The following is a 22,425-nucleotide window of genomic DNA, read 5'->3' as shown; positions in this document are numbered from 1 at the left end:
TTTAGCCCCCCCCCCCCCAAAAAGGGATAATCTACTGCCTCGCAAATGCGTAAAGCCATACACCTTTCTGCTGCGATACGCACATTGCCTTTGCGTGCGAGATAACCCGTCGACGCACAGCGGGGGTTCCTCGACAGCAACGCCACCATGTCGACCGTTCTTCAGATGTTTCGGAAACCCGGTCACGGATGATCCTAAGACGCAAATTGGACCGCAGGAAGAAAAAGTACCACAGAATCGTAGCAAACTCTGTTCACAGGTGGTTGCTGACAGTTATAGTGCATTGAGTATGATCTGTTTTGACATAACCGCGGAGTCTCTTCTGCACCTCAAGAACTTTTCGGCTCTTCTTGGGCGAAATTTACAACCGACAGCCAACGATCCATCTCCAAATTGGTCCATATATGTCAACGGAAGGCTACCGAAGCGTCCAACGTGGCCGCTTTATTTTTTCTCCTAATTATTTTACAACTGGTTCGCGGTAGGCTGAACATTCATTCCTGGGCGCTGCCACGACTAGAATGGGTTGTTCTTGTTTATGTCTCCGTCTCTGCGGGCATATATCTAACGGTGGGAACACGGTCTCTGGTTGACAGTCCCTCCACGAACAGGTTCTTGGGAGACCACGCTGAAAAAGGATCATTTAGATGCAGAGTTGCGAATGCGAACACGTGTAAAAGCGACAATTTGATAATCGTCAATGGGTTCGCTTGCTGGCTCTTCAAAGATGATGAAGCGGTTACTGGAAGAGAAATCTGGAAACTTCTACCTTTTTTTGGATCCAATTTGCACCGCTCTGAGTCCTTTCTCATCTTTATTTCTTCCATCTTGCCTCTTAAAAGATCTCTGTTGTGGGTAAAATTTGCGTGTTGATCGTACGCCTACTTTGTGGTGTGTTAATGGACAATTTTACGGTTTCCTGACTGCTGAAATGATGTTTTTGTTGCTTCTAAAGTGGACTCACCGTAGAGTTCTTCATCGAGAGAAAAAAAAATTATATCATGAAAATTTGTTTGGTTGTGATTACCCTGTTTTGAATTAATATGTTAAAGCTTTTTATTTTGTGTTATTTTACTTTGCTCTTCTGCCACATTTGACTAAGCGCAAGTCTAAAGCTTAATGATTATTGTGTCCAGAGTTAAGTTTGCTTATAGAGATGTAGAAAGGGCGTCCTTTATTATTCTTAAATACGAAAGTTGATTACAGGAAACTTGGCTATATACCTTTCTCGGTTCCCAAGAGATGTCGCCGGAGTGCTGTGTTTTCATAATAGGCTGATAATATAATTATAGATTGTGAACGGTTATGGTAAATGATTTTCATGTACGTAATAATTTCTGTTAATTTGCCTTTACATGTTTTATGGCTGTATAAATGTATTGTTATTCGTTCTGAGTCCATCAGGATAATATTTCACTTACAGTATGGTTATATCATGTGTGAAATAGGCAGCCAGCTATTGCCGTTCTAGAGGGTCCTGCTCTCTCTCCTCTCTCTCTCTCCCTCTTCTTTGTCCAATTCCGTCACAGAGTAAGACAGAGAAGAGGCTTCTCCATCTTCCACAGTGTTGCCAGTACGTGGGCTTGCTCTGATGAGATGGTATCCCGGAGAATGAGTTCTGCTCAGAAAGTTTGGCTTGAATATTATGAGCTTGATGATTTCTCTCACATGCCGAAGGATGTGCTTGAAGAACGCAAAGTTCTTGTAAACTTCGAAATTGTGACAAGTGTGACGGTTGAGTTAAAAACTGCACAAAGGCAGCAAAATGCTATCCAGGTCATCTTTCACCTGCTTCGTGATGCGTAGAAACGAAAAACAGTGGCAAGAAACTTTAGGAAAACCACAACCGTTTCAGTGCTAATTAATTTCCTCACAAGACTCTTCAAGACAGGAAGTCGCATATGGTGGCTTCCAACTCTCAAAATCCAAATGGACAATCTATTGAGTCATTACTTACATGAACGTCCCTCATTACTGCCTTTATTTTTACAAAAAAAAAAAATATATATTGGTGAAACTAATTACGTCGAAAGAAGTTTGTTTTCCTCAAAAGTGTGTTTCGCTGCAACGTGTCTCTTTTGCAAACTAAATTGGGTTTTGAAAGCACGAGGATGAAGACGGGAGCAGTGGAAATTGCACACCAGTGCAACAGCCCGTTACCTGGAGGAAGGTTTGCAACACGCCCGTTTTAGCAGGTGGTAACGTATGAAGATCAACAGCTGTGTGCATTCTTGACTTGTCTAACATGTTGGCATTTCTTGCAACTGTTGTTGACATATCAAATATTTGCTTGTTTCCAAGTGTAAAAAAAAAAAGTGTACTTTTCCCAGCTTCAAGACTTGCGACGTGGGTCTGAAAATATATGTATATTGCTCATACTTTGGATTCGAGATCTTAGTGACTTAATGAATAACTGTTGCAAAAGCAAACTGATTTCAAGAATAAATAACTATTTGCCACACTGAGTACTCTATAACCTATCCGATTCAACACTATTGTTGATTTTGCTACTATGCACTTTATGGTATTAGCCAAGCACAATTGAAAAATGCTATACCAGCATTTGGTCGGAAGTACTGAGAAAAATAGTCGAGCAGAAAAGAGAACTTTCGATCGTAACTACAGAAGTTGATGTTTGTCAGGCAAGTGATCTTGACCGAACGCCAAGACAAGTAGGTTATGTTTGGGTCTCCTCGATAACACCCTACTGGCCTAGTTAGCCGAGGTTGTGTTTCGGGACTTGTAAGGAAAGGGGGAGGTTGTGGAGTAAGGGGGAGGGGCAGAAGACGGTTCAGAAGCAAAGGGGAGGAGAAGGAGTGGGGTGGGTGGTGAGAAAACAGTCCCCCAGGGAAGGGTGGTTTACCGCGACGCCCGAATTTGCGGTTCCCTGCGAGACACTCAAGAACTCCGGAACCGACATAGTGGATGCTGGAAAGTGCCGGAGAGATGGGGAGGGGGAGAGGGGGAAGCTGCAAGAAGACGGTCTACTCGCCGGGGAGACTTGTGAAGGTAAGTCTACACTTTCGCAAGGGACCCAGAGGTATGTTGAACTTCCAGCGCTAAGCTGGAACGATTCCTGTGGTCGAGCAAGCGTCAACTTAACGCCTGCTATATAAGGTCAGGGTTAAACTGTTGCAACACGTGAAACTTGTGGAAGAGAATGACCTTATCTTATACCAACACAGCCGCTGTGGCAAATTCCCAATCCTTCAGCTTTTTCAAATACTTTTTACAGTTCATATGGGTACGTGAAGACTTTGTGTACTTGCATCCCGTACGAGACTCACACAAACATGAACCAAGAATGCAATCATTCATTAATGCATATGCAGCCAGGGTTGATCTGCAATTTTCCATCTGGGGTAAGTAAATATGTAGAGCGCCAAAATAACCATAAATTGGGTATTTGTGAATTTTTTTTTAGGGGAGTGTTGAGTGATATTTTTGGCGGTGTTAGGTGGGTATTGGAGGTGCATGGATAAATTACTGAGTCATCCGCTGTTATCTGCCTTCCTAGACCGAGAAACGGTTCTCTAATTGCCCTAACGATATTGTATCAACAGAGTTTCGATCCCAAATTTGCGGAACTCGTGAACGCGGAATCTTGAGTCGAACACTGAATATGATCGGCCATATACCTAAACGCACATACATACACTTTTCTGTCACTTTTGGCTAACCGCGACGACGATGATAATTTGATGAGGATACGGCCATAAATAGTGTCCTGATCGGGACTTAAACCCGGGAACTTTTTCCGAAAGTCGAACACTTAAGAGCCCGTGGCGGAATGGTTAGCACATCGGGTTCGAATCCTGGCCTGAGCATGGATGTTTGTAAGTGTCCATTCATCAATTTCATCCTTCATCCCCATCTTCGCAAATTAGCCAAAAGTGGCACAAAAAGCAAAGTAAAATAAAGCAAATCATAAATAGGAACGCTTAACGCAATTGCCCATCGATTTGGTTCTATATCAGGGCTTTGGAAGCAGGGCCCCATGCGGCCATTTTTCGCAGGTGATGTGATCAGCACCACGTTCCGGACGCCTCTACCGCCCAGGCTTCCCCATTTATTAGAAGCTTGGTGAAGCAGAGCCGCTGAATGGAAGGACATTTCTGACAAAATTCCCACCTAAAATCACCCATCCACGGAAAATCAAACTGGGTCTTGCGCATGACAGTCAGACGCTCTACCGGCTAGACCACAGCGGATCTCTCTACACACACTACTCATATTTACGATTGTCAACCTTCGTAGTGTAGTAGTAATCGTAGAGAGCTACGAAGCCAGGGAGTGTAGACGCGAATGCTGTATAGCGTATGGGTGTTTTGCTTTGTTCGCCCAATCATCCTTCATCGCCGCCATTAACCTATACCCTGTCCCAGCTAATTGTAGAACAGGGCCGTGCATAGCGGCAGAGGAGGAGGGAAATTAAGTGGTGAAAGCGCAACGTTGCCAACCGTACGGTCCTGATCATAAGTGCACGGAATTTCATGGCATGAACGGACGTACGGTACGCTAAATGCACGGTTTGTCAAAATTTGCCCTTGTTGTTTTATCCCTAATATTTCCCTAAGAAATTCTTAAACCAAGCGTACGGACCTGGAGACAAAAATACGGCCCGTTTGCCATGTGCGTACGGTATTATCGTTTTTAAAAGTTTGCAAGGCTTACAGAGGGAAGCAGGGACAGCGGGTAACTCCAGTCGTCCCGCAATCCCGTTTCTCTCACTGTTCATTGGTGGAGCCATCTCTCGTCACTACTTGCGCAGAGACTTGTTCTTGTTCGCCTGGTCTACAGTTAGCTGGTACAGGGTATAGAGAGGTAGAAAAAGCGATATACCCTAAAAAAATAACCAAAATACAAACACGTCACATGGTTAGAGAACCAGTAGGAAGAATAGAGAAGCGTGACAGTCTAGCAAATCCTCAACTTATGCGCGAAAATGCGTACTCTAGGTACAGTTGTTCTCACGCTAACTCTGCTAGGGAATTTTAAATGTTAAGAATCTCACAAAATATATTCAGACGCGAGTAACTATTCCCTCTGCTTGTGTATACGCAACTTCCTTATTTAGGTTCCACGACAAGAAACTTAGAAAAAATAAATAGCGGAATGTAATGTTGTGAAACTCGTAAGTGGGAAAATCCACCCAGCCAGCTTTTTTCTCGTGGGATGTTAAAAGCATTCAACGATTAAATTGAATTAATTACTATTCATGATGCGCATGTGTATGTTAATCACTACGCACCTTGACGTGGCTACCTGGCTACGCACACGGAGAAAGAGGTTGGAGTCAAGCTTACGGCACCAGCAATTGTAATGGAGAAGCCAGTTTTGCTCAAGTTCTTTGCTTTTATGTTTAACTATCGTTGAAGAATTCGTAACGTAACTACTAGATATAGCTACATCATATTACACTACACTGTAAAAAAGTTTGCTGTAAAAATTACGGTCTAAGACCAGGGTTGTCGAAGGTCCAGTCCAGGAATCCATAAATTCTATTGGGTTCCGCTGCAGGACTGGAACCTTTTTCCTCGCAACAATTTAAATTCGGTCCAAATTGCTAGGTTTCATTGAAAGAAATATTCTTGGACCGTATTTACATTGATCCGGAAAAAAAGGTTCCTGGACCTTATTAAATTGTGCTGGAAAAAGGGTTACTGGACCGAATTTATATTCAGCTGGAAAAAAGTTCCTGGACCATATTAAAATTCAGCCTGAAAAAAGGTTCCTGGACCGTATTTAAATTCAGCCTGAAAAAAGGTTCCTGTACGGTATTTAAATTCAGCTGGAAGAAAGTTCCTGGACCGTATTTAAATTCAGCTGGAAGAAAGTTCCTGGACCGTATTTAAATTCAGCTGGAAAAAAGTTCCTGGACCGTATTTAAATTCAGCTGGAAAAAAGTTCCTGGACCGTATTTAAATTCAGCTGGAAAAAGTTCCTGGACCGTATTTAAATTCAGCTGGAAAAAAGGTTCCTGGACCGTATTTAAATTTATCTGGAAAAAGGTTCCTGGACAGACTTGAAATACTTTGCTGATAAAAAGGTTCTTTACGGTCCAGAACCCATTTACGGTTGCTGATTTTCTCTCCTGGACCGGAATTTAATTTATTTAAAATTCCTGCACCTTTAACAACCCTGCCTAAGACAGTCAATTTTTGCTGCCTTCCAAAATACCGTTTCTTATTTTATCTTTTCTCAACAGATGAATGCGGAAATTAAATTGTTGGAAATAGGATTGTTTTCCGTCGGACAGGAGCTTACGTGATTGTAACATTGAACTAAAAAATAACGTAAATTAATTCTTAGTACAGAAGATTTAAACTGTAAATGTACCGTGCGTTCATTTCGATCTGCAGCCGAGAGATCGGGAGAAGCATGGCGGGCGGCGCTGACGGAGATGCCGACATTTGCGACCTGTAATGCCCGCTTAATTTTATGGACATATGCAGACATTTATATAAATATTGCAAAACGAGCACTAACCTGTGTTATAAGAGTACGGTTTTAATTTTAGTAGCTTAGTGGCTGTATGTGCTGATGATTTTGACACGCCCATCTCCTGTGAAACACGGAGTAGAGGTTTGTTTGGAGAACGTTCTAACGCTGCACCAATTTCATCAAGTTTTGCTTCGGTTAGAATCCGTCGTTTTTGCTTAGGTGTTTTAAAATTAACGATCCAGTTTCTCGTAATTCAAGGACAAGAGGTCTAACCGTATCTCTATGTGGAGGTGAAACGCCTGGGAATTTCTGTAAAAATTGCCTACACACGTCTCGACACGAATCTGTTTTCACGTAAGTGTCATACATAAGAATTCTTTGTTCTAACGTGAACCTTGAGGCTGGCATTTCAATCGTCTCACTGACACAACACACATACACACTGCAATAACACAAACAAGTAACGGCAAGTAACCAAGAATATCACTCTTGCGCACAGTACGAATCTAACACGCTCTTGGTTTTTTACATCTGCTCGCCACTATATTCACAGCTCTGTCTTCATCTAGTCGCGAAGGAACTAAAAACTCGAGCTCAGAGATTTGGGATTGCAAGGAAGCTCACGAAAACCATTGACTTTTAACGGTTTCGTCTGCAGCGTAATCTTGATACAGTGTTGCACATTCGAAACCTCCAAACGATCCCCACCGACACAAAACTCTTTCAAGGAAATAAACTTAAGCAGGACGTTACTGGTCAAAACATGATTAAAATGTTCTATTATCTGTGGCTCTTAACATCGTTTCTAAAGCGTATTTATTTGTGTATATAAGAGCAGAACTTGGATGAATTACAGAATAACTTTTGCGTGTTATAACACAGGTTAGTGCTCGTTTTTTGCAATATTTATATAAATGTCTGCGTATGTCCATAAAAATAAGCGGGCATTACAGGCTGCAAATGTCGGCATCTCCGTCAGCACCGCCCGCCACGCTTCTCCCGATCTCTCGGCTGAAGATCGAAATGAGCGCACGGTAATATGCGCGTCGACTACCAGATGGAGTAGCGGTGACAGTCTGCCCCTACACGCCAACAAGAAACAAGAAAAACAACATAAAAATTCTCTTTTAGCACAAACATGCAGTTTCATATGGTATTAAGGGTGCATGAAATGTGACTGCATGTTCGCGTTTAAGAATTCATTGCGATATAAACTTTTATGATTTGATTTGTTTGTTTATTTAATTTTACGTAATATGTTTTTCTAAAATTTTCTGAAAGTTAGTAACCGGGTTACTTCTGAAAGGGAGTAACTGTAACCGAATTACTTTTGAAAGCAAGTAACTGTAACAGAGTTACTTCTGAAACCGAGTAGCTGTAACAGAGTTACTTCTGAAAACGGGTAACCGTAACCCAGTTACTTTTGAACACGGGTAACCGTAACAGAGTTACTTTTGAAAGTGAGTAACTGAAACTGAGTTACTTTTACAGCAAAGTAACTAACTTTAACTTTGTTACCTTTTCTCTGGAAAAAGGAAGTTTCCAAACACTGCTCTCCCTAACGAGATCGTGAGTCAATCTCTTAATACACTCGTTCACACACACACACACACACACACACACAAAGAAGAGACATAGATGAACCAGCACAGCAAAGCACTTAACAAGCCTCACTAGTACTTGCAACACTGAAGAACATTGTGCAAAATTATCATCATTTATAGCGCTCTAACCCTTTCTTCAACTTCGGCAAACACTGAGCACCAAATTGGCGGTTCATAGCACAAACGCATGGGTGCGTGCTCTTCGCGTGCTCCCCGACGCACGTGGTGGAGTCTCCCAGACCGAGAAATCGGTATAAGCCGGAAGACACTTGCGAAGTTAGACACAAGTATCGTGCGATTCGCGAAAAGAAAATTGCAGACACCCAGACAAAATAACAGTTTGCGGATCCTGTCATCCTTTCCCGCTTATTTCTTTCGTGCAAAGTGCCCAGTGCGAGAACACCAGTCTAGAACACCATTTTCTTGCAAGAGTGGCTGTGTCTCTTATTTTCGCTTCCTTATTTCGCCGATTCTCTAGCCAGAAACCATGAACCGTGAATTAGCAAAGAAAGAAACGGAAAAAGGTAACTGGGGAATAGTATTGCGTGCATAACGAAAGAGGACGTTCCGCAGCAATAATGAAACAAAGGAGTTTACGAATGCGAAAATTGGTGTAATTGTGGTGATTGTGCTGGTGGATTTCGGGCAATGCAATGATCTACCGTGAACGCTCGCGACTATAAAGGAAGCAGGTTCGAATCCCGGAGGCACAGAAGGCAAGGAAACTAGAAAGCACTGCGAACTCTAGAGATTTAATTGTTATACACCGTACAAAAATGAACGAGAAATTAGTGGTTGTTTAAACTACCATTCAAATACCATTAAAAAATGAAAGTCTGTTGAACTGCCATCCACCTATCATTAAAAGAATTGATCTACTGAACCGCCATCCAACTACCGTTGACGACGGTCTATTGAACTGCCATCCAACTACCGTAAAAAAAATGACGGTCTATTGAACTGCCATCCAACTACCGTAAAAAAATGACGATCTATTGAACTGCCATCCAACTACCGTAAAAAAATGACGGTCTATTGAACTGCCATCCAACTACCGTAAAAAAAATGACAGTCTATTGAACTGCCATCCAACTACCGTTGACGACGGTCTATTGAACTGTCATCCAACTACCGTAAAAAAATGACAGTCTATTGAACTGCCATCCAACTACCGTAAAAAAATAACCATGACCGTTCTTTTAAAGTATTAACAACCAGCACATAGTTCATCTAATTTATGTAATTCTAATGTGTCAGTTTTTCCTTTAATATTCATGGTGCAATGATCTGCAATTTATAATCATTATCTATTTTAATGCGTGATAAAATTTAAATTTAAATGTAAAAAAACGATTGCGTATCGTTTTTGTGTCCATATAGTGGCTAAGCCGTAACAAACTCAGTGTAAATATATATTTTTTCTTACCACACTTAATGATTCATTAAAATGATTACACACACACACACACATACATACACATTGATTTTCTTCACGGATGCTTCACAATATATTGGAAATATTCCAGAAAAACGGGGGAGGTGGAAACAATATCGTACATGTACAGTCAACGGAAAAGAAAAATTGACAAATAGAATCTGAAATACAGGCTTTCCTGTAATGCGCTTTGCGTGTTGCCTAACTCTACTGCGATGAGCACATTTCAAAAGTAATTGTTCCTGTATCCGTAGAGTTATGCTACACAAATAACGCATTGCATTGCAGGGAAGCCAGTATTTCAGGATATAGGTGCCTAATTTTTATTGGAGGTGACTGTACATGATACATTTTTCTCAATTACTTACAGGGCGCTTGAAAATTACTACTTTATAAAAACTAATCAGTGCATAATTTTTCTTACATGCCATTTTTAATTTCTAAGTATTTTCCAGACCCCGCATATTTGTCAATGCAAGGGTGAAATTCGAACCTTTCTAAATTTGAAGATTTTAATTCAATTGTCGACTTTTTTTTGGCATGCACCTTTCCGAATAATTACTACTCATTGGCAAAGTAAGAGATTTCTGAGCATCGGCTGCCAACTGCAAGAGTATTTTAATAATTAACGGATAGAGGTCTCTGGCAGTCAGCTTTTTTTCACCCCTCCCTCTTTCTGGCAAATCGCTTCATTTGCCTCTCTCTTTGGGATGATCTCCAAAATCTTCTTTTTGTTCATTCTCTCATTTCGCCTTTTGTGCTTTCTTAAATCCAGTTTTCACCGGGGAAGAAAAAAAATATGCTTTCATCTGAAACTCACAAGGACATAACTTTGTGAAGTGAGGAACTTTTCACAAGGAACCACCCCACCCGACGCTTTTCAAAATTTCCTTGGAATCGTTCGCCAATAAGTGACAGACTGATCAACCGAAGTGAATATTCACCCCCTGCAGCTCACCCCGCTCGTTACACTCACACTCCAATCCCTCTTCAGAATCTGCGCCATCTCTCGGACATTTTTTCCTCCTATTAACAGGGTTGCCAGGGCTTGAAAAGTACTTGGTTTTTAGCGAGCTAGTAATGATACCACCGAAAGTTCATGATTCGAGTCCTGAACGTCGCGATTTTATCAGTATACAATCAGGAAAGCGTGGTTTGAGACACTTTTGACTTGACACGAAGTTCACTGCTGAAGATATTAATCCAATAATAACTAATAGCAATTATATTATCAAGTTTCATGAGCAAACAGTCATAATGTGTTTAGTAAGAAAATTGAATTACATACTGCAAAGATGGCGCAGATCCGTTACTAACCAGTTCAAATCGAAAGCGCATACTCGGAGCGAGACGCACAATGACGTTGCTAGGGAGACCCCCCCCCCCCACGCGCTGTCGTTCATTGGTCCGGGTAGAATGAAGAAGCCACTGCGCACGTTTCTGCGCATATGCTTCTTGGCGGGCTTCTCTTTTAGGCTCGCTCACTAGATATATGACAAATCTGTTATGTTGCGGTACAGTCTCATGGTTATTGGAAATACGCTCAGAAAATGCTCAGGAATTTGTTTTATTTTACTTGGCTTTTCTGCCTCTTTTGGGTAATCGCGAAGATGAGGATGAGCAATGATAATATGAAGGGACACTCATAAGTAATACTCATGCCCAGTCGCTTTTCACATTCACGCCGAAGTGACAAGCAACATGTTTGTTTTCAAGTCTATTTTATAGACAGATAGATAATCAGAACTTAGCTTACAGTTTAAAATGGAATCCGAGCCACTACGTGCCCCACGGGTATCGAAACCGGGATCCCTTGATTACAAGTCGACTACATTATCACTATCCCATCAGGGAGGTCTGTCACGTGTCACTTGCTTGATTGATTTTTTCTATTTCGCTTTTCTGCCACTTTCGGCTAATCGCGACGGTGAGGATGAGTGATGATATGATGAAATTGATGGAGGGACACTCTCAAAGAACACCCATGCTCAGGTCGGGATTGAACCCGGGACCCCTGGCTTCGAAGCGTGTTGGGATACCAACTCCGCCACGGAGGTGCACACGTGCCCCTTTGGAAACTAACCTACAGAAATAAATGCAACTTTTCATATTGTAGTGACACAACAGGCTGCACATTTCGCTCACGTGTCACTCGGTCCGTGGTTCGCGCATGCGCAGCGAATACTTTTACGCCGAATTCAGGGGTTCGTGTCGCTTCATTGTGAAACCCACGTGTTGCGTGTCACTTGTTTGCAGCTTGTCACTTCGGTCTGGAAGCTCCCTTATTTTTACCAACAGTAATTTTCCCACAGTCGCAGCCCAGTAAAGAACAGTTTGCATATTAACTGAAGAGAGATTCACAAAATGGCGGGCTAAAGTCGCTATCAGTCCTCTCACGGAAAAAAGTGAGTTGCTGGCAACCATGAAAACTATTCTATTCCATTTGGCACGCAAACTTCTGCTCCTCAGAAGACGATTTTTTCCTAGCCCCCCTTTCCTTTTTCCATTTTCCGATGCAGTCTGAAAGGGTATTTTTCCCCCCTTCGCTTTTCTTTACCTTCTTTTTCCGGAGACCTTCTGTCAAGAGGAGTTTTAAAAGTTACGAAAGAGAAAATCAGAGGAAATTTCGTGTCCAATGCGAAGAAGATGCGAACGAAGAAAAAGAATCGATCAATCAGGAACGAATTCTCCCCCCCCCCCCTTTCCTCTCTCCTCTCGAAATCTTGAAAGTTTGGTTTTATAACAGATGGATAAAGGTTTTTAGAGTTGACGAGATAGGAATCTTAACAAATGTCATTAGCGATTCGTGGAACGAATGTGAAAAGGGGAAAGATGTAACGATGGAAAGAAAAATGCCCGAAAAGAGAACACGTAGGTAATGAAATTTGAGTAATTTAGAGCGATTTTTCCTTTTAACTGCCGTAATCAGGAAGACGAGCCCACACTTAGTCAAATCTCTAATTTTATCTTATTATTAACGCTCACCTTCGTTTTCGCATGCGTTTCCGCTTTCTCTGAAATTATCTCCAATGTTATCCTGATTCAGGGGCGTGCTCAGAAAGAAATTTCTGGGGGTTGTCAGAGTGAGAGAGGCATATTATTGTTATTATATCAGGACAGACAATTTCTAACATATAGGCTGATGTATATGCATATCAAAATTTCGAATTCTACAAGTTACATTTTCTGCATATTTCTCGAATCAAAATTACTATTTCCGTTAATTTTATAATGAAGAAAACTTCACATTTCGTTTAATTGATTTGGTTTATTTTACTTCGATTTTCTGTCTATTTTGACTAATCGCGAAGATAAGGATGAGTGATGAAATTGGTCAAGAATACCTATGCTCAAACCTGGATTCAAATCCGGGAACTCTGGTGTCGTAATGCCCTGTGCTACACTCCGCCACGGGGTCGGCTCTTCGCCATTTAAAATTTCCCGACTGTTTATAACACCGAAAAATCGGGAATCGATTTCCCGAAATCGTAATGCAGGCAGGAAATTTTATCCCCCGGTACCGGAACTTTGGGATTGGTTTATTCTTCGTGATGTTCACAAGAAGTGAAACGTGTGATAACAGTAATTTCTTCACTTGCAAATCACATTAGTTTCTATTTACTTTGAATGATGGCTGGCATACTTTGCGAGTTATGTTCTATTTAATTGAGTGGGTTATAATTATATGGAAGCCTTCGTTAAAACACAAGGCTGTTAGATGCTCGCAAGGTAACACTGCGCCATCTCTTAGGCAATATTGGAAAATTGGAAACATTACAATTTATGTATTATGCTTTACTTTTAGTATGGCTAATTCGAAGATTTTAGAGTGTGAAAAGGGTTGGACCTCAACCCCCCCCCCCCCCTCGCTAGGCCTTGATCCTGTTCAATAACAATAACGCAGTACCATGCTGTTGAGATGCACAAAGTTCGCTCAGGACAGGCAAGCAATGAAGCTACAATTATCGGACAATGAGGTTTTTTTTTTCTCGCCCAATCAGATCTGGCGCAAAAAAGCTATATTCATTTGTTTCTCCTAGCGGTTCCAATTTGCAACGTTACGTAAATGTTAATGAGTTTCCAAACAGTTGATGTTCATTACTGTTTGTTGTAAACCCAATTATTTTTCAAAAAAGCCCATGATATCATATCGAGTTCGAATTGTTTGATTTGTGTGGAGGTGTTACAAATTTCAAGCGTACCTAAATGGCTACAAATCTGTCTTTATTTCTGAACGGTCAGTCCTGCGATCGAATTCTTGCCGATAGCGGGAAGAGTATCGTCATTAAATACTTAGGGAAGGGGGTTGAGGATGTGGCTAGTTAATTTGGTAGATTGAGAATGAGAAAAAATGCTGAAAAAATTGAGTTTAACATATACACAATAACATTTCGGAAGTTACACAAAAATGAAGATTGTAAAGAAGACTACTGTGGCGCCACGATATCTATACCCTCGGAGAAAAAGCGAACTACATAGGCTACTTTCATGCGACACTAGCGACACTCCTCTCAGGCCAGAAAGTACAGTAGGGTGCACAACTATTGCTCAGCAAATTGTCCATGACTATTTTTATTAATTTTTTCTTGCATCCTCCGTGTTTTCAAGTACTGGATTTTTTTGAATGCTGGTGCAGAGGTTGTAGAGAGTTTGTTTGGTGTTGTTCAATTCTTGAAGCTCCCATTGCGTAAAACGAAGAGAATATACATAGTGATGGACAATTTCCTTGGTAATATTTATGCATTCCACTCTACAAATATGGCGGTGAATCAGTTTAGGGAAGTTATACTAATCGGGATTGGACTTACAGTTTAAAGAGGGAGCCGAACCAGTGTGCAATGTACCTCCATGAGGTATCGACCCCGAGACCCCTTGGTGTTTAGGAAGTCAGAGTGGATGAAGGAAACAAGGTAAGGGAAGAAGAAGAAACATATAGCTAAGGAAGAAGTAAGCCCGTTATATACTTTCTTTACCTTTGTCGCTTCGGTTTCCTCTCTCTCTCTCTCTCTCTCTCTCTCTCTCTCTCTCTCTCTCTCTCTCTCTCTCTCTCTCTCTCTCTCTCTCTCTCTTTTGTTCCCTTCCATTTTCTTGTACCCTTCCTTTCTCTCTCCCCCACTCTCCTTTCCCTCTGTATGTGTATTCAAGAAAGTAACAACTGACCGAAGACGCACGACAGATTACGAAAATAAGCGAATAGACTCAAAAACACTTACACTGCGCATGTTGAAACTCAGCATCATCACCAGTTGACCAGAAAACTTCGTCAATAGTTGCACACTTCAGGTCCTGACCAAAATAGAGTTGAGCAAATATGGCACGCTGACTGAACAAAACAGTAATAAAAATTGTATTCATTCTCTCTCTTTTACTCATTCGTGGGAGGGGACCAATTCTCACACAGCTATCGTTTCCACTGTTTTCCATCCATTCTTAACTTCGCAAACACATCTTTCAACTTCCGTTTCTTTTCAAACCAGCGATAAGAAACTGCAAGTTTTGTCACGCTCCTTATATTCTTATCGCATTTGTTTGCATATAAGTTCAGACCTGTAAAATGTTCGTAATGTCAACCGACCCACATTCATCTCACGTAGGCCCAGTTTAGTGCACGGACGGACCAGTCGATCCAATGAGGGGGAGTAAGAGGTGGGGGGAGAAAGTTGAATGAATGTTTGACGTTTGAGAACATTTCTTTTACCTTTGTTTTTCTTGACTGCCTGCGTCACTTCTCAAGCATCGGGACAGTAACAAGAAAGCCCCGTCTAATTCCCGCACTTTTCGACACTAGGTGTAGTGCAGGTATGTCCCGGTGTCAGGCTGTTGCAAGGAAATGAAGTTCAACTACATAGACGAATAGCGGTATTCAAGTTCAGAAGATTCAACAAATACCTGTATGCAGCTTTTAACGTTTATTTGATTAGATAACATGCACCACATGACCATACATCACACTACACTACACCGCTCCATAACGTGGCGCAAACACCAAATACACTACTTGACACCAAATCAACGAAGTAGACGAGTCAAGTGTTGTACCGTGTAATCAACGGTATAGGTGTAGTATGTCTCCACATTTTTTCTCGATACATCATTCTGAATCACGTTCGGTTAGGTTAGGTTAAGGTTAGGTTAGGTTAGTTAAAGAAAACACACACACCTTGTATTTTGGTCTATTTTCTAACCTAACCTAACGTGGTTAACAAGAAAGAAAAGTGAAGAAAATATACACAAATAAAGAACTTGAAACATATCACACTTATATTCTTCCAATGTGGAGACATACTACACCAATGTGGAGACATTCTTCCAATGTGGAGACATACTACATCAATGTGGAGACATACTACACCAATGTGGAGACATACTACACCAATGTGGAGACATACTACATCAATGTGGAGACATACTACATCAATGTGGAGACATACTACATCAATGTGGAGACATTATTCCAATGTGGAGACTTACTACACCAATGTGGAGACATTATTCCAATGTGGAGACATACTACACCAATGTGGAGACATTATTCTAATGTGGAGACATACTACACCAATGTGGACATTCTTCCAATGTGGAGATATCCTACACCAATGTGGAGACATTCTTCCAATGTGGAGACATATCACACCAATATGGAGACATTCTTCCAATGTGGAGACAGACTATACCAATGTGGAGACATTCATCCAATGTGGAGACATACTACACCAATGTGGAGACATACTACATCAATGTGGAGACATTCCTCCAATGTGGAGACATACTACACCAATGTGGACATTCTTTCAATGTGGAGATATACTACACCTATACCGTAATCAACCAGACGCGTGAGTACAGAGATTGCTAGTTCCCGAATAGGGTGGTGTGTAGAAATGAGAAATGTACACTCACCGGCAATAGAAATAGGACACCTAGATCCTTAAATACTGGCTTCCCTGCAGTGTGTTGCCTGAATACGGCGATAGCAGAACTTCCTAATAAAAAGTTACTATTGGGAGTCGGCCGATCGCCGTACAATTGGGCAACACACATGACGCATTGCAGGGAGGCGTGTATATCAGGATAAAGGTGTCCCGTTTTTATTGCCGGTGAGTGTACAGTCGGTGCCAAGTCCGTCGCTCTTTTCTCCATATCTAAGATATATATATCCTTACAGACAGCAGGTCCACTCCTGTTTAGCCTGTATGAGAAGGAAGTGGATGTAGATGTGTCCAAACTTGACGTCCATCTTTGAGAATTAATTCTTTTATTGCGTTTTATTACTCCTGAGATTTACATTATGGTAAGGTGACACGACTTCCAAAACAACAAAACTGGACATTTTTCATAATTTGCTGAAGGAAAAACGGTACGGCAAAATGTACATATTTTAATATAAAACTGTTTTCTCATAAATACTTATATGTGAAAACTAATTAATTTTGATATCTAAAACGATTGCAGATTCATTCCAGAAGGTTCGAATTTCGTGCATGGCACAGATTAATGCATGCGCAGATGCTGCAGTGCGATGTGAGCACGACCAGATTCGACTGGGGCGACACAAACGTTGCTCGGAATTACCAAATTTAGTAAAGGTTAACCAAATGGCTAAAACACTACATTTCTTCAGTTACCTTAAATGTGGGTTAAAATTGCCAAATTTAGTAAAGTCTACCAAATTTGGCTAAAAAGGTTAAATTTGTTTAATAGTTGCCAAAAATTTTGGTCAAACCCAATTTTTGATTTGCGGTTACCAAAAAATGTAACCAAACATGTTTTATCAATTCAAACACATATTTATTTTTTCTGTGTATGATTAAAGTTTACCTTATAAATCAACATAGCTTTCAAAGTTTGTACTGAAAGAGCGTTATGTCACTTGTCCACAAACCATTCATATATGAAAACACTCGTTCAGTGGGGACATTAGTTCCAGGTAAACAAACATGAAACTCCAATAATTTGGAAATTTGGAATATGACACATTGTTGACATTACAATTTCTACCCAACATGGTTCATAGTAATAGTAGAAAGGTATTGTTGTAGTAATTCTATACCGATAAATCATCGTTACAAAAAGGGACATTTTGGCGCCCCGTTTTACGTCTAAAAAGATCGGGACACTAAAAAAAGGGACTGTCCCGGGACATCTGGTTACCTTATATTAGGGGTGCAAAGGCAATAAAAGTCAACCTCACTTCCACATAGTACACCACGGTAACGAGGCTGTGGCGTCTGGGCACACGGCTAGTATAATCCTCGGTGGGAGTTGTGTTGGGGGCGTCCATATGTATTGGAGAATGTCCTTTCATCCACTGGCATTCAGTGAGGGGGCTGATGGGGCTACAGCCCCCTCCGAAATTTTGAGAAAATCAAGATTTTGAAATAAAAGCAGTGTAGAACTCGTGAAAAACCAGAGTGGTAAATGCAAACCCTCCTTAAAATTACCCCGAACGCCATTTTTGAAGGCGTAAAAATCTAAAAATACGACATATCATATTATGTATGCCGCCACCTATAAAACAGCGATGTACCGGGTGGCCAGAATTAAAGTTAGACAACTTAGAGCCCTCTGTAGCCTGTTTGAGGCATCGTAGAACTCTGAAATTTGGTGAATCCACTATGCAGACCATGGGAAAGAGGATGGCGATAAAAAAAATAGTTCAATTTTCCGCCACCAGGTTGAAATGTGGCGCAGTACTTCCATGATGGGTTGTAATAATGACGTAAACTGCTCCAATTGGTTATGGATTTGCCTTTACCTTGCAATCTTGCAATAAACGAGAGATTATTTTCTCGCAACTTCCAGCCACTAACAAATGTCTTTGTAATTAATAACTCAGCTAAATCACTTAACGCGATTTATGTTTTTCAATATTCATTATTACAGCGCCACATTTCAACCTGGTGGCTGAAAATTGAACTATTTTTTTATCGCCATCCTCTTCCCCATGGTCTGCATAGTGGATTCACCAAATTTCAGAGTTCTACGATGCCTCAAACAGGCAACAGAGGGCTCTGAGTTGGGTAACTTTAATTCTGACCAGCCGGTAATATTCACCTGTACAACTCCAGCCCCTTCCGAAAGAAACATCCTGCGTACAACCCCAGCGTCGCGATTAGCCTAAAATGACATAACTGCGACGTTAAATCAATTAATCAATCAATTAAAATTTACATTTTAAAAATATTAATCATAATAGTGTCAAGTGACGTGTAAAATTCTATTTATCCTTTTTGGGATGCCCTAATAAATTATTACCCTTGGATGCAATGACCAATATTTCGGTCCGCTATAGCAGAGTGGACTTGAAGCCTATCGCCGACACACGAGCCAAGAGGTCACGGGACATGGAGCGATATCGGAACAGACAAAACAAAGAACCGCACTTTGTCATCGCGAACGTGTGTAAATAGTGGAGTTTGGCGAGCAGGCTTTCAAAGTAAACATGCAAGGGCAATTTCACAAATAACGTCGTTTCCGCTGCTAATTCGTTGCGACTACTTCGCAGGTTTACAAATTATTTCAGACGAGATGTTGGTGTGTTGTTGTTATTATTACTACTACTACAACTACACAGAAAACAGTCATTTGTTTGAATGAACAAAACTTTTTTTTTAATCATTTCGGTAACGATAAACAAAAACGTTCGTAATCTTTACTAAATTTGGTAATTTAAAACATTTTTCGCCTTTTGAGCCAAATTTGATAACTTTTACGAAAATAATTGGCAACTATTAGCAAATGTAGCTATTTCAGCCAGCTTTGGTAGCCTTTACTAAATTTGGTGATTCCAAGCAACGTTTGTGTCGCCCCAGTCGAATCTGGTCGTGCTCACATTTGTAAAACAGCACTGCAGCATCTGCGCTTGGATTAATCTGTGCCATGCACGAAATCTGAACATTCTGTAATGAAAATAGGAATTGTAGCTTTCATGGCTACAGGTTAAATTGGAGTTGGCTGGTAACCCGATAATCTGCAATCCTTTTGAATATCAAAATCAATTGTTTTGTAACCTCTCTTGGGATATGAAAAATATTTTTAAAAGTTATGTAATTTCCAACTTTAATTATTTTATGTAGATTTTGTGGAAGCCTAAACTACATGATGTAATTATGCAAAACCATAGAAACATGTACATATCGGCCAAGTTACCTTGGTATTTTGACAACTTTTCTGCATAGAAAGGGACCAAATTATGTAATTTTCGGCCTTCTTTAGCCATGGGCTAGTTCCTCATGCTTTCGAACGAGGTTCCTCCGATGCCAACAAACCGTTGATTAATCTTGGAAGGGTTGCCCGTTACAGATTTTCAAGCAGATCTGCGCCAGTCAACTCCATTCAGGATTGCCAGTGATTAAGCTTTATTCTAATTGTTCAAAAGAAAAGTAAATATGACTTTATTGGAAGACATTTCCATAACCTTTCATATCAAAATAAAGAAAGGTATTTATTCGACACCAGTGACCAGTCAGGACCTGGTCATCTGTTACCCTGTTAGCCAAACTGACCAGTGGCAGGCCCTAGATGACCAGTGGAGGTGCGTGTCACGTTTCTTGGTAGCTAAACAACAAAGGCAACTTTTCTAGTAAATTTTGGTGGTGTCCCGACAGAACGTACCAGCGAAGAAACGTACCACTCAGATAAACACCTACCTTCAAGATATTAACTCCGCGACAAAACGTACCACTTCAATGTAAACGCTTGAACTTAAAATCAAAAGAGAATGAGGTGGTTAATGGCCCGTCGAGTGATCACGTTTGTGGAGTCCCTAGTGATGCTCAGTTAGATGTGAAGAAGCGTATGCAAGAGGCGAAGAAAAGGGTTCGAGAGGAAGACACGCCAATTACCAAGATTTACAACGATACTCTAGGCAACCTACACGACAAAGGTTAGGTTAGGTTAGAACTGATTTAACCAAAACGAAAATCGAAAAAAAACGAAAGGATAAAACAACAGAAAAAGTGTGGACAGCTTAACCACAGCTGATTTTAAACATGCCATTATATGCATTATATAGTAATTTTGCCAGTCCAAAGCGTGGATAAAGTGTGATGGACATCAGCAAAACAATCAAGTGGTAAGTTTTGTCGGTGGTACGTTCGGTCGCGTATTCAAATTTGGTAGCCTTTACTAAATTTGGTAATTTTAACCAACATTCCTGGTAACTAAATAAATGTGCACGAATACTAAATGAACAATCATTTGTTAGTGGTTTATGTAAACGAAGACTTGTTTACCAAAAAAAAACAGTTTTTTTGTTTATTCCATCACAAACAGAGAACAACACACGGAGGCTGTGGGTTTCAGACACCAGAACCGCGTCAATCTACTAACAAGCTACTAAGGGTCCCGTCAAAAATATCAGTTATCGAACCGTGGAATTCTCACTCGGAAGTGAAAATTCACTGAGCTACCTGGGTCCTTGCCGAGAACAAGACAACTTGTTACGCACAGACGACAATCAGATTGTGCTAACGTGGTATCGCTCGATACCAATAGCGCGTCACGCAGCTTAGTTTAAGAGTAATATTCTTCTAAATAGTTAATTAATTACATGCATTAATCGCTACGATCCACATAGTGTTAATGGCATTTTGAGGCAGGAATTTTTACACAATCACTCTACCGGTAAACTGACAATCGCATGGCATGTCATTTACGTAACTAATTCTCGCTAATAAATTAACGGAACCCGTAATTATGGCGATAGCAACAACCTGAAGCAAGACTATAATGCGAGAAAGTATCTCCGTGTGTGACCGGTGCGAAATATTATATTTCCGACCAGTTTCCTTTCTAAAATCTACTTCCCGTTGCTTAGCAATGTGTCAATTAAAATAATTTCCTCCGTTACGATTAATTTTCGTTAATCGTAGTGTAAATATTGGTTATCGAGTTACGTCATTTAGAGTTCAGAAAGATGATAGGCAAGCTTTGCAATGGAAAAACCATTATTCCTACACATGGACACCCCCTTCCCTGAAAAATGAATGTCCACCTAAAAAGTATACATACATTTCACACATACTTTCATTTAAGTCACAGTAATTTACGTTAATTTGTGTTGAAGGAACATGATAATTTCAGACTGAAACAGTGTCTTTCTGAGGGGGCATCACTGTTATGAAGGAAAATATTACTGCTTTGACCCCTCTGGAAAAGAAAAATACCTTGCTTGCCCCTCCCTGGAAAAAATCCTGCGGACATCCATGTATCCTACGCACAGGATGCAAAATGCACTCAGGCGTCCTCGATGGCGCAGTGGTAGCGTCGTCGCCTTGTAATCAAGGGGTCCCGGGTTCGATACCCGGTGGAGCCACATAGTGGTTCGGATCCCAATTTAAACTGTACGTCCAGTCCCGATTAGCCTTACTGTGCATAAAGTGGGCTCAAAACACCAAATCAATTAATCAATCAATCAAAATGCATCAGTTGCAACATGTTAAACGTGTTACTTTATGCATTTTACAGAGCATTCCCTGACATTCGCTACGAGACTCGGCGGCAAGCTGCAAGGCATCAGCGCTTGTCTTTCCCGGTGAAAGGGTCAGCGACAGTCGCTAGAGTCGGCTATTAAACAGTTTTCATATTGTGTACTAACCTTGACTACAGAAGGTGTTGAAAATGATGTCCCTCTGCTGCAACACATTCCTGGCATCTTCGAAGGAAATTGGCATTTACACGTGCAAGTTCGTCTACTATAATTCTCCCGATTTTTCGTACAATACTCTCTTTTAACTCACGGATGGTGTGCGGATTGTCTTTGTATACTTTATTTCCCCATTTATCTTTCCACTTTTATTCAAAACTGATCCTGTTACTCTAAACTTTTTTACGAGGTTTAATATAAGCGACTGTCGCGGACCCGTTCACCGGGAAAGACAAGCGCTGATGCCGGGCCGCTTGCCGCCGAGTCTCGTAGCGAATGTCAGGGAATGCTCTGTA

The 22,425-nt window shown here is 40.9% G+C and overlaps 1 protein-coding gene across 10 annotated transcripts in view; it reads right to left on the bottom strand.

Moving 5' to 3' along the window:
• The window catches only part of dati (zinc finger protein datilografo), a 688,312-nt gene that overhangs the window by 551,341 nt on the left and 114,546 nt on the right, over positions 1-22,425 (bottom strand). Inside the window, exon 1 of one of the 10 annotated variants that reach the window (XM_083135414.1) lies at positions 14,697-14,741. The exons of the other annotated variants lie outside the window; for them this stretch is intronic. The gene's annotated coding sequence lies outside the window, so the exon portion shown is untranslated. Of the gene's footprint in view, positions 1-14,696; positions 14,742-22,425 lie in introns of those variants that run through there. 10 annotated transcript variants of the gene reach the window in all.

This window comes from Lepisma saccharinum, chromosome 14 (assembly GCF_977018435.1).
Source record: "Lepisma saccharinum chromosome 14, izLepSacc3.1, whole genome shotgun sequence".
Lineage (NCBI taxonomy): Eukaryota > Metazoa > Arthropoda > Insecta > Zygentoma > Lepismatidae > Lepisma > Lepisma saccharinum.
This window is presented reverse-complemented; position numbering and strand designations above follow the sequence as displayed.